Source organism: Mytilus edulis, chromosome 12 (genome assembly GCF_963676685.1).
Source record: "Mytilus edulis chromosome 12, xbMytEdul2.2, whole genome shotgun sequence".
Taxonomy (NCBI): domain Eukaryota; kingdom Metazoa; phylum Mollusca; class Bivalvia; order Mytilida; family Mytilidae; genus Mytilus; species Mytilus edulis.
Genome location: NC_092355.1, coordinates 75,500,086 through 75,513,392, shown reverse-complemented (window position 1 = coordinate 75,513,392; position 13,307 = coordinate 75,500,086). Strand labels below are relative to the sequence as shown.

General features: G+C 31.9%; 2 long non-coding RNA genes across 5 annotated transcripts; both read left to right on the top strand.

Moving 5' to 3' along the window:
- The first annotated feature begins 484 nt into the window (after nucleotides 1–484).
- On the top strand, nucleotides 485–9,989 carry LOC139499125 (uncharacterized). Of its 4 annotated transcripts, none has more exons than XR_011658113.1 (5): nucleotides 485–559; nucleotides 2,976–3,029; nucleotides 5,743–5,803; nucleotides 7,780–7,942; nucleotides 9,833–9,989. It is a non-coding gene; the product is annotated as an uncharacterized lncRNA (long non-coding RNA). The 4 variants fall into 4 exon arrangements; XR_011658114.1 differs by lacking the exon at nucleotides 485–559 and adding an exon at nucleotides 591–708; XR_011658112.1 differs by lacking the exon at nucleotides 485–559 and adding an exon at nucleotides 1,705–2,084.
- Nucleotides 9,990–11,765: 1,776 nt separating this feature from the next.
- On the top strand, nucleotides 11,766–13,015 carry LOC139498102 (uncharacterized). The gene is made up of 3 exons (XR_011657811.1): nucleotides 11,766–11,892; nucleotides 12,588–12,654; nucleotides 12,944–13,015. It is a non-coding gene; the product is annotated as an uncharacterized lncRNA (long non-coding RNA).
- Nucleotides 13,016–13,307: the final 292 nt, after the last annotated feature.

The window sequence follows — 13,307 nt, the reverse complement described above, 5'->3', positions numbered from 1 at the left end:
AGATTTTTTATATACGCCAGACGCGCGTTTCGTCTACAAAAAACTCATCAGTGACGCTCGAATCCCAAAAAGTCAAAACGTCCAAATAAAGTACGATGTTGACACATTCCTCGTTTCTTTTTTTAAATTATAGTGTCCTATGGTGGTTTTTTTCACTTATTGTGAACTTTACCTTTTAGATAGTATACCTTTTTCTGTTAATTTACTGGTTATAAGATGTTGAATCCTTCAAATGAAGGTTGTCTATCCCGAACACATTCATTGCATAATCCGTAATTAGCATACTTTCTCAATATTTTCTATGTGATATACGTATTTGTTTTTTGCCTCCAGATTTTTTAGGTACACTTAAAACAAGTTTCAAGTTCCACGGTGACATGTTAAACATTCCGGATGAACTTGAAAGGAAAAAACCGATAGTTCATTCAAAATTTTGTTTTATACAAATCATTTACCTGAAGTGATACGGTTTATACACATGAACAAAATGTCGACAAATACAAACAGACGATCGTATTTCTTCTTGATTAGAAGATAACAATATCGTCCTTGTAGAATAGTAAGTGTTGCTAAATACACACTGATGATCAGTTTAATTCCTGCTTAGAAGATTAAAAAGAAGCATCGTTCTGGTAGAATAGTAAGTGTTGGCAAACACATACGGACGAACAGATTAATTCATGCTTGATAGATAACTATATCGGAAGAGTAAGTGTTGTATTCGATTCATTTGCTTCAGTAAAACAGCGGTTGTTATGTAGTTTTCTATTTTTTGGCATCAAACTCTAAAATCAATACATAGGTGTCAACACCTTTTAATTGTGTACGATAATATAACTACTGATCCATAACGCATCATATTCATTTCAAATAATCGCTTCAAATCTTATAATTAAGGTCATCACTTAAGAAATTTTACGGTCGCCATCATGAGCTGATTGGCCATTATGACAAAAGTGTGCCAGCAATCATATCTAATATTCATCATCAGTCATAATAACCTTCCATCGTTAACGGACTGAACAAAGAAATAACACGACCGGTGCCGTATACGGTGCAGGAAATGCTTACCTTTCCGGAGATGTTGATGTAAATGTCCTTTGGTTTTTAGTGAGTCTTTGTTTACTCCTTGGTTTTGTTTGTTATTGTCTCTTACAATCATTTGTTCTTTTAAATTCAATACACTATATTGTGTATTTTACATGTACCTACTTACATTTGAATGTTTTGATAACAAAAAAAGTCGTGAGAGTGCAAGATAACATTTAATTTTTTTCCAAGAAGCACCTTTTGGTATTTAACCCAATTTGCATAATACTTCATGTCTGTCATTTTTTATTATATGTGATTCAGACGAAGTTGTTTCGCTCTGTTACAGACATTCAATAATCACAATTTTTCGAAATAATTTACAGTGATTCGTTAAATTTAAGGTAGATATTGTATAAACCGTATAATTCTATTTTGAATAACCTGAAGCTTGTCTTTAAGTTTCTTGGAAAAGCCTTCACTAACAAGCATATGCATAATCAAGATGGCATTGTATGAACGTAGTACACAATGTTTTTCTAGATTGTTGAGACAACTGTTCTTGAAATCTATATAAATTATTTAGTCTTTGATTAGCTTTCTTTATAATATTATCAACAACTTGTTCACCAGATACAAATTGTCCAAAATGATACCTAAATATTTCACATTTGATTAACCCTCAATTTAAATACTATCACATTCAATAGACAAATCATCTACATTAAGATTATAAAGTTTTATCTTTGGACCAAATAAAATGCTTTCCGTCTTTCCTAAATGTAGAGACAATTTATTATCAACAAGCCAATCTTTACATGATTTCAACAAAAGCTTTCTAGAACTTAGGTTTGGAACTGAATGTGAAAAAAGAATAAGGACAACAATACCCAACGTGTGTATGATATATCAAATCAATTTTACAATGAATGTGTGCAATTTTTAAAGTTTTTTACCTGGTTTGAATTGAGTTGAATACACGAAAAATGTTCTTAAATTAAATACCGACGACTGTATTGTGCACATCAGGCTTGACAGATCACGTTGATGGAAACGTAAGTGTTTATATTTGAATCAGTTGCTTTTTCATGTTTATGTTAATCAGTTGCTGTATCATGTTTATGTTAATCAGTTGCTGTATCATGTTTATGTTAATCAGCTGCTGTTTTTTAGTTTCACATTTGTCTGCATCAAACTTTGAAATCAAGTACGAGGGTGTCATTATATTTCAACTATTGGCTGTACAATGAGAGAACTATTGCTCCAAAATGCATCCTATGTAATTTAAACAATCGCTTTAGATAGTAATATATCAGTTCTTGTTAATTCAATATACAATATTGTGTATTTAACGTGTACCTTCCTTCCTATATGTGTATATATTGTTACAAAGTACTTTTTAAAACAATCGTGAGAGTTCAAGGTGGCATTTAAGTATTTTTAAAGTATCACCTGTTGTTTTATTTCCTAAAAGTAATAATATTGATATTGAAAGCACACACAGTTTTGTAAACATGCAGATAATAGATAGATTATTGGACCAATCAGTTGAAGTTCAAATATAATAAGTATATTAAACGATACACAATTTATGTACATATCTCCTCTTCACAACTCATTTGTGTGATTAGTTTTGTGATAATGCATTGTAGTGAACAATTGTGTCAGTAATTGAAAGACAAAAGGGGAAAATTAAACTCTTGGACATTGAATGTGTTGTGATACCTTTATTTACCTGCGACATTATATTATATTAAAGGCGTATGATTGAATGCATCCTGCAATTTAATTGATACATTTGAATGGTGTATATCCAAGATAGTCGTTGTGGTTCAATATATATATTATAACAATGATCATGATGATGGAGGGAAGATGCAGACAAAAACAGCAAGTTATATCTTTCATTTGATAATTTCATACACCTTTCGTTCGTTTGTTTGTAGTTATATTTACTCAGACGAAGGAGCCAACAGAACAAATCTACATTATGTTTTAGTGTAAGTACTGTAATAGAATGAGAGATGTCCATCTTGTATCAATAAGTGAAGTCTTGTATACTCTTGAAAATCATTGCTTAATTTCTACATTCAATGTTTTAGTTCATATATTGTAACTTTATGATATGATTTAGCTCAAAAATTCTTATAAAGAAAATGATCTTGTCTACATACACACAAATACCGCTGTGTTTGCCCTTCAATTCAATCTTATGTGTTCCTGGTTAATATTCTTCATATGATACAATTCAAACAAACTAGTGTCTATATAACTAAGCGTGAAATTGAGGAACATTAAAAAAATGATATAAACACAACCGACAACACCAAGAAAGATGAGTGAAGAAGTTATGCAATTTTATTGATTTGTCATATATTTCTGATAGTTTTCCGACCTATTCACATATGTTTAAGCCTGAAGAGGTGACCTTTTCCAGCAGCATGTCATTTCACATTTGATATATTTGATATTATAGGAAGTGCCCCAGTATACATATTACCGAAATGCCAACCTATTAAGAGACAATTTATATGTTTGGTCTCTTTTGTCGAAATCTAGTTGAAAGGTTTAATCAACAAAAATAAAACAATAACTTGAGAATCGTGTTATCCGGACCCAGAAAAAATAGTTACGGCAACGACATCACTTAAATCTCAAATAAAAACTACATGAGCTAATGTAAGGTAATGATTTTCCCCGTAAAACAGTAATTTGTGTTTTGGTTTATGATTTGATTATTTGTAATTAGGAGATAACTGTACTGTATTTTAAACTCCGACACCATCAATTGGGGATTTGATGGTCGCAAATTAAGTTTACTGGCGACGCTTTAGCGGAGACAGTAAACGGGTATTTGCGACCATCAAATCCCACATTGATGCCGTCGGACCTTAAAATACAATATTGTTATCTCCATTCTAATGAAACTGACAGAAAACAACGTTTAAACATATATTTAAAATCTGTGATATGCCGGCTGCGCTTGCGCGTACGTCCCATAACATCAATTGTCAATTGATGCCATGTAAGAAAGTGACGTTATCCAATCAAAATGAACGTTACAAACGTTGTTGCATTAGAATTGGTTATTGACGTTCCATAAACGAGAGACGAGAGATACCAAAGAGACCAAAGTGAAAACCCCATTTAAAACAAAACAAGAAAAACAGACAAATACAAAACACAAAACACTAAACACTACAGAAAAAACTAAAGAGAAACACTACCCCCTTTTAATTAATAATTATATTTTATTTGTAGTGCAACCTGATATAACATTTATTTTACATACATTAATACAACGTCAATCAGCCAGCCTTCAAAGGCTTACGAAGCACTATCAATTAATATCTATAATTTGCGCTAATATAGAAGATATGCAATTAATTCTTCAAGAACATTTTAAAACAAGATTATTTAAATATCACAATGAGTTCTGATTTTTGAAATATAAACTTGGATGACTATTTATTATTTATAAGATATTCATTTTTGCTCTTCGCGGTGTATGTTTGGTTTAATTTGAATCAAATTGAGATTTAAGTGATGTCGTTGCAGTAACTATTTTTTCTGGGTCCGGATAACACGATTCTCAAGTTATTGTTTTATTTTTGTTGATTAAACCTTTCAACTAGATTTCGACAAAAGAGACCAAACATATAAATTGTCTCTTAATAGGTTGGCATTTCGGTAATATGTATACTGGGGCACTTCCTATAATATCAAATATATCAAATGTGAAATGACATGCTGCTGGAAAAGGTCACCTCTTCAGGCTTAAACATATGTGAATAGGTCGGAAAACTATCAGAAATATATGAAAAATCAATAAAATTGCATAACTTCTTCACTCATCTTTCTTGGTGTTGTCGGTTGTGTTTATATTATTTTACTCTTTGGACACATTGAAGATGGGGACAGGACGCAAAAGTATTGAAATTGAAGTCATCCCCTTAAAACAACTAGAATCAAACGGTCGCCCTTTTCTTAATCAGGTTGTCATAACCATAGGCGTATTCAAGGGAGGCCTGGGCTCCCCTTTTGTTGGAAAAAAATGGTTGATTATATAATGGATCATTGAAGCATGACTGGAGCTCCCCCCCCCCTTTTTGGATAAGTTCTGGATCCGCCACTAATAACAAATGGAAAAAATGTCTGATTGTCACCTATCAATTAAATGTTGACGTTTCAGTAATCCTACGTGTAAACTGGAAGCTCTGTCTGAAAGTAAAAGTTCCACCCGATTTCAAGTCGATCTCGATTATCACCAACAAACGTGCGGTATATTTTGAGTAAAATCTAGAATGTTTATTCGTCTGTTTCAAATTTCTTCTGCTCACAGTTGGTCAATGCTTCAACTTCAATGCACTTCCAGCCATGCTTTCCATGTTGTTCACCGCCGGGGTTTACAATTCATCGAAAAGGGCGGTAAATTAAAATGAGGCACTTTGACGAGGTAAGCTAAGAGAGACAACTCCTGCGTGACGAAGACGACGTTTCAACGATAACAAATATTTGCTCATTTCTAAATTGATTTATGAAATTTAATGTAAAAAATCAATACTTTACATTTTGTTAGAATAGTTAGAGACCGTGTTTAAACTATCGGAATAACAAAAAATCCAATGCGATTGATAATTAAAAGCAGTGTATATATAATTATGACAAGGATTCCTACAGTAAAACATGCATACGATCTTTTATTTTTTGTAGAATGACTTGACTCTATACACTCTCTATGATGAAAACACTATTCCTAGGTTGGTTTTATCAGGTAAGAAAATTTATGTGTCCTTACTTTGTAAAAAACAATACTGATTTCATGTGTTAGGCGAAGCCAAGGTTGACAATGTTCAAAATGCAAATAAACCTAGACGAGGGTCAGTGAACGCCATCCTTAACTCCAATTATACACAAGAAACTAATGTAAAAATGATACAAGACTTACAAAGGCCAGAGGCTCCTGACTTGGGACAGGCGCAAAAATGCAACGGGGTTAAACATGTTTATTAAATCTCAACCCTCCTCCTTTACCTCTAGCCAATGTAGAAAAGTAAATGAATAACAAAAAACACATTAAAATTCAGTTTAAGTGAAGTCCGAGTCTGATGTCAGAAGATGTTACAAAACAAGCTAAAACACAATGACAATAATACTTAAATAACAACAGACAACTAGCAATTAACTGACATGCCAGCTCCAGACTTCAATTACACTGGTTTAAAGCATATGTCTTCATCAAATGAATATAAGGCACAATCCCTCCCGTTACGGGTTTAATATCATACCTTCATAACATATTTGAATATGAGAAGAACACAACTCGTGTCATGCCAGCAACTGGTTTCAAATAAATGTGTTTAATTCCGATGCAAAGACCCTATAAGTGAATCAATATTTAAGCCAAAATATGCAATCTTAAATGTCCTGACAACAGTATCGTAACTGTCTCACTTCTTAATAAATTTATTTTAAGGTTTTGTTAGCTTCTTAGGTGAATACTGACATTTGTGTGCTTTATAAGGAATATTACCATAAAAAAAACTGTATATCAGTCTATATCACCTGTTTATGCAGAATGTTGCTGCTCATATCTGTAAATTGCAAGACAACATGCTTTCAATAAATTTAAAAAAATCGAAAAAAGAAGTATATCGATATGCTGTCATAAATTTCCATAATCTGACTGCAGTAAAGGAATTTTATGAACGGGTCTGGGCAGGCATGCTTCATATTTCGATTAGAAAAATAAAGATTGGACCAACTTGATACACCAATAAAATCACAAACAAAATGTTCTATGATATTAATAAAACTAGTAAAATCCAACCATAGCAGACTAGCTTTTTTATTTTATATTTTACTGTTGACTATTCAATGTGGTTACTTTGTTTTAAAATATCCGTCGTGCTTTTTGGGAATAATATTAAAGGAAATGAATTACTTGTGTATGAACATTCAATGTTTGGGAATAAAGTATTTGTTTTTGTCATTGCAATATCATATTTTATACATTTTACATATAATAATACAAGCTCGAGCCGTAATATATGTATATTAAGGGAGTTCGCTACTAAGTTTCATGATAACAGGCTTTTCATAACACTAGTATAAACTGATAGGGGATTAATAATTGAAATAGCAAAAAAACATAATTAAGTAGGTCAATGTTCCTGTTTTCAAGATATTAGCCATTGAAATTTTGGCAGGATAATATTGATTTTTCATAGCTTTATCATTGGCAAGTTCACGTTCTCAAAATCGATTAGAAAATAACAACGATTCTAAGAGGCTTTTACAGATGCCTTATAAGTATACATGTAAAGGATTTATAAAAGAAAAACGGGGGACCATGGGCAGAATTTGTTAGGGCATTCAAACGGATAAAACAAGAGGATTCCGAAAATCTGACAAAAAATCCAAAACATGACAAGCGAACATCCTTAAGTGTCAAATGATATCTATACATTGTAATACTATACATTTAAATTTAACACGTTTAGTGTGTATAAACGGTCTCTATGAACATTTATGCTAATTATGTTTTCAAAAAAATAGTTGTTCCATACCCATTGCTTTAATGAGACAAAAAAAAAGGAAACATTTGTTAATATTACAATTTGATAATCATTGGTAGTTCGGTGCGATTTTTTAATACTAATTACGTTGACATAAATTCATCATATAATTTTATATATTGATAACAGATATGATCACAATAAAACAGTATTAATTCTTGATATTTTTCAGCTCATTGTTGTTACACTGGTATATGAACTAAGATGTCCAGCTCCAGGATATTGGCGTCTGAGAGCAAGAAAATTTTATTGTGGTCAGAGCTATGTATGTTTATTACGTTCACCAGAGAATTCGTATAGAGAGACTTGTGATGGACTCGATTACAGCAGCACAGGTTAACTGTTATTATTTATTCACCAATTATTACCCCTTCATATAGTCTCTATCTAAGAAAAAAGTCAAATACGAGCCTTTTACATAATCATGAGAAAGCTATAGAAGCAATCTACCAAAGTGATATTAAAACTCAATGTCTAAAAAGAAACTTACACTTGTCTAGGTTTATAAGCATCTTCAACAATGGACTCTCCAACATTGTTAACCTTGGCTTCGCCTAAGTTGGCAATGATTTACTGATTAACAACCGGCTCTTTCATCCTCTTATTCACATGGAAAAAGCAATATCACAAAAATACTCACTCAGAGGAAAATCAAATCGGAAAGTCCCAAATCACATAGCAAAATCAAATGACAAAACACTTAAAAAACGAATGGACAACAACTGTCCTATTTCTGACTTAGTACAGGCATTTTCAAATGTAGAAAATGGTGGATTATACCTGGTTATATAGCGCTTAACCACTGACTTTGCACGACAGTCTCATCAAATTCCGTTGTATTTACAATGATGCAGGCATGATAAAAAAAACAGTAAACATATGGCTACAGCAGTCATCATCGTTAAAAGAAACAATTTCGCGTGTCTGACGTCAGAACATTTAAACGTCACATATTTTTGTCGTTCAATGTTTATACAAACAATTTTAAAATTTCACATGGGCAATGTTAGCATACAGGGTTAAAAAATCAAAAGTATGTAAAAATCAATTTCAGAAAAAGACCGAGATTTAAAATAGCATAAGTTCTATAATATTTATTGGAATCCACAAATGGTTCATGTCACTAAATAAATCAATGTTGACGTTTGTGGTTCCACGTTTTTTCTAATTTATAATAGAAATATAACATAATGACATATTATAGAACAATAACATCCTGAAAGGATACTGACAGGATATTTTAAAGTACATAGTCATGTTATAAGAACCAATGAAACACAAACAGTCGCATATACAAAACACACTAGCACAAATGAAAGAAAACACAAACACATTGACGGGATGTATAAGTACCGAGCCATGTGAAATGGATATCACAGATAACAATTCAACAGTAAAAATAATATTAATAAAAAAAAAAAGACAAATCAAAAACCAATATAACACGTTGTTAAGATGTTAAACAACGTCAGTACGCATAATCTATACATCAAGACCATCATGTATTATTTGTGAATATGATACGGAATATTTCAAAAAATACTAAAAGCACGTTCGTTATGTGCGTGTCCGAAGTGACAATTCATATTCAAAGAACATAGTTTAGCTGTTTTTCACATTATAGTTTAATGTACTGTCTTGCTTTTGCTTATTCCTGAAGACAGAACGGTGACCTATTGTTGTTTATATCTGTGTCTTTTTTTTTAATGTGTTATCTTGCAATCAAATAGATATAGGAAGGTGTGGTGTGAGTGCCAATGAGACAACTCTCCATCCAAATAACAATTTAAAAAAGTAAACCATTAAAGGTCAATGTACGGCCTTCAACACGGAGCCTTGGCTCACACCGAACAACAAGCTATAAAGGGCCACAAAATTACTAGTGTAAAACCATTCAAACGGGAAAACCAACGGTCTAATCTATATAAAAAAACGAGAAACGAGAAACACGTATAAATTACATAAACAAACGACAACTACTGTACATCAGATTCCTGACTTAGGATAGGTGCAACCATTTGCAGCGGGATTAAACGTGTTAATGGTACCAAACCTTCTCTCTTTTTCTGAAACAATAGCATAACAACATAGAAAAATACACGATAAAATATCAATTGCCAGACTCAATCAAAAAAGTATATGAAAAGCACGTTTCTCTTTTTGTTATTTTAAACTATTTTATAATGCAATTGGTCTATATCAAATTACTGTTATTTCAATTATAGGCAGCAAACTTATATTCGAACCATATTTCAACAAAGCAGGATGCAGCTACAAACGATATCAGCCTTTCCCATTTTCAACTGATGGTAACAATAAGTGTGTGTATCAAAAGTCATTTTGTAATGAAGAGGGTCAAATCGTCCACCGTGAAGGAAGTGTGATAAAAAGTAAAATCACAAAAATACTGAACTTAGAGGAAGATCAATTGGGAAAGTCCATAATCACATGGCAAAATCAAATAACAAAACGCATCAAAAACGAATGGACAAGAACTGTCATATTCCTGACTTGGTACAGGCATTTTCAAATGTAGAAAATGGTGGATTAAACCTGGTTCTATAGCGCTAACCCTCTCACTTTTGTAATGACAGTCTCATCAATTTCCGATATTTTTACATTGATGCGTTAAATAAACAGACACAATAAATATAATAGTCAAAATATGGGTACATCAGTCATCATCGTTTAACAATTTTAAAAGGAACAATTTAACAGAACACAAAAACATCTACTATCTACGAACACATTTATTGAGTGTCTGACGTCAGAAAATTTTATACGTCACATAAATTTGTCGTTCAATGTGCGTACAAACAATTTTAAAATTTTCATGGGAATGTTAGCATACAGGGTTAAAAAATCAAAAGTATGTAAGAATAAATTTAGGAAATAGACCGAGATTTAAACTAGTCCAAAAGTTATATATAGAATTTATAAGAATCCAAAAATAGTTAATACCACTACGCGATTGAATGATTTTGACGTTTGTGGTTCAACGTATATTGTAATTCATAATAGAAATATATCATAATGACATATAATAGAACAATATCATACTGACGGGATCTTTTAAAGTACAGAGTCACGTTATAAGAACAAAAGAAATACAAAAAGTCGCAAATACAAAACAAACCACAAAAAAATGAAAGCCAATACAAACACATTGACGAGATGTATAAGTACCGAGCCACGTGAAACGGATATCACATGAAACCATTTGACAGTAAAAGTAATATTAATAACAGAACAAAGACAAATGAAAGAACTATAAAACACGTTGTTAAGATGATAAACAACATCAGTACGAAGAATCTATACATCAAGACCATCGTGTATTATTTGAGAAGTTGATACGGAATATTTATCAACAAGGTCTTGGTACCTTCCGATGAACTTTTTTAGAAAAAGAACGAGACGTTCTTTGACATACCCCTGTTTCATCAACTTTCTACTCAGACACTGATGACGTATTACAAAGTCTGAGTAGGAGCTGCAAGCTCTTGAATATCGAATAAGTTGGGAAATATATATCCCATATGCAGGTGAAGTTGGTATATTGCTACTAAGGTGGGGGAAATTTATGATTTCAAAATTAAAATCGTCTCGTTTGTCATAGATTCTGGTACTGAGATGACTGTGTAAGTCAAATTCGAGATATAAGTCTAAAAATGAGGCGGAGGAAGCCGTGTCTGTTGTTTCTTTAATCTCTAGTTCTGGGGGATATATTAATGGAACCCAATCAGAAAAGTTCGGATTGTTTATGGAAAGAACATCATCAATATATCTGAAAGTGAAATTAAATAATCTGGCTTCTTTGATTCTCTTGTTTTTTACAAGTGTCTGGAGGAACTCCGATTCATATGAAAATAAGAAGAGGTCGGCAAGAAGAGGCGCACAGTTTGTTCCCATAGGAATGCCGACAATTTGTTGGAAAAGTCTACCTCCAAACTCAACAAATATGTTGTCGATAAGAAACTCCAGCATACTGACCACTTGTTCTTCTGTGTAGCATATCTTACCTTTTTGTTTGTCACTATTTGCGAAATATGCCTTATGAAATCCCAAAGTAATAAATTTATAGCGTATGCTACCATTTTTATGTTGAAAGGCATTGTGGATTATTTCTTTAAGGCGATTTTTCAATTTCACATGGGGAATGATACAACATGTGGATGTGATTCTTCACAAGGGTACATATTTGTTATCAAGCCAGAGCACAACTGTTACTGTATGCCATCAAAAGAAGATTGCACTTGTCATAAGCTATCTTGTAATGATAAAGGTAAATGTTCATATTCAACTTTACGTTAATATCTACTCTCAGAGGAAGACTGCCACTGTCACAAATTATCTTGTAACTATGGAGATCAATTTGATCAATTTGTCCTTTATACTACTGAAAAATCTGTATTGATAATAAAGGATGATAATACGTATCTTCAATTTGGTTTCAGTTTCTATCATTGTAAATCAAATGGATTTTTTCCTCTTAAAATGCGAATTTAAACTATGAATTCAATTAAGTTGTAAAATCTAAATTAGTTACGTTTAACCATAATTTTCGACATACGAAAATTCCTGTCAGAAATATGTCAGTTGTCCATTTGTATCTGTTTGATGTGTTTGAGCTTTTGATTTTGTCATTTGATTGTGGGACTTAATTTTTCCTCGGAGTTCATTTTTTTGTTATTTTACTTTTATCGCATTTCTTAGTTAATTCAACTTACATATTTTATCCACATTATTAGTGTATCTGCTACGAAATGTAAGTATAAAGAAGGTTTTAAACCTAAATGTCAAGGCACACAATCCCTCTATTACATGTAACAGCAATAAACGCAAGTTTTTTCTAATTCGATTTGACTTATGATAATGTCAATTTACATGACAATCTTCAAAATGTATATTATATATTACGTTATTTTCATAATGCTTTTCAATCCTATTAAATTCTTTCATTGTTTTTTGCACTTACAGATACACTCTGTCCTTTTATTGGTTCTGCTGTTCGGAATGTATCTTGTCCAAAAATTGTTATCAGACCGTAAGTTTATTGTTTATATGATAAAAAAAATAATTAGTAAAACCATTCAATATTACAGTTGCATGCTTACTATTTTTAATGAATGGAATTTTTTTTCACACCATAAGAATCGTTTTTCAATTCCTTTAAACAACTTAATAACCAAAAAAGTGTTGTTGGCTATGAAAAGGCCAAGACATGCAAACCACAATTATTAGGTTAGGTTTGCTGTTTTCTGTATAATCAGTTAAAGTTTTTACATTTATTTTCTATTAAGATGAGTGAATTTTTCGAAAATAACTTTCCACAGGTCAACACAAAAGAATGAGTCCTCAACATCAGTAGACAGATTTACCGACGGTATAAGTAGTTATTGTGAAGGTAAGTAACTATCTCATTTATGTCCTTGGCCAATTACAATAAACATTCTAATAAAATTTAACAAGAGAAAAAAAGAATTTCATAGTAGGGTTATACTACTCAATGTTGCATGCTTTGTATCAAACAAAACTAACATGATCCATAGATGTTGTTATCATTGATAGTAGGGAAATTTAATAATCGGAAATATTTTGATTAGCATTTTAAAGACCAAAATTCAGTCATAGATCGACAAATAATCTTAAAAAAAAGAGAGTTGGTCAGTTGTTCTCACCTGTGTCCAACATACTTAG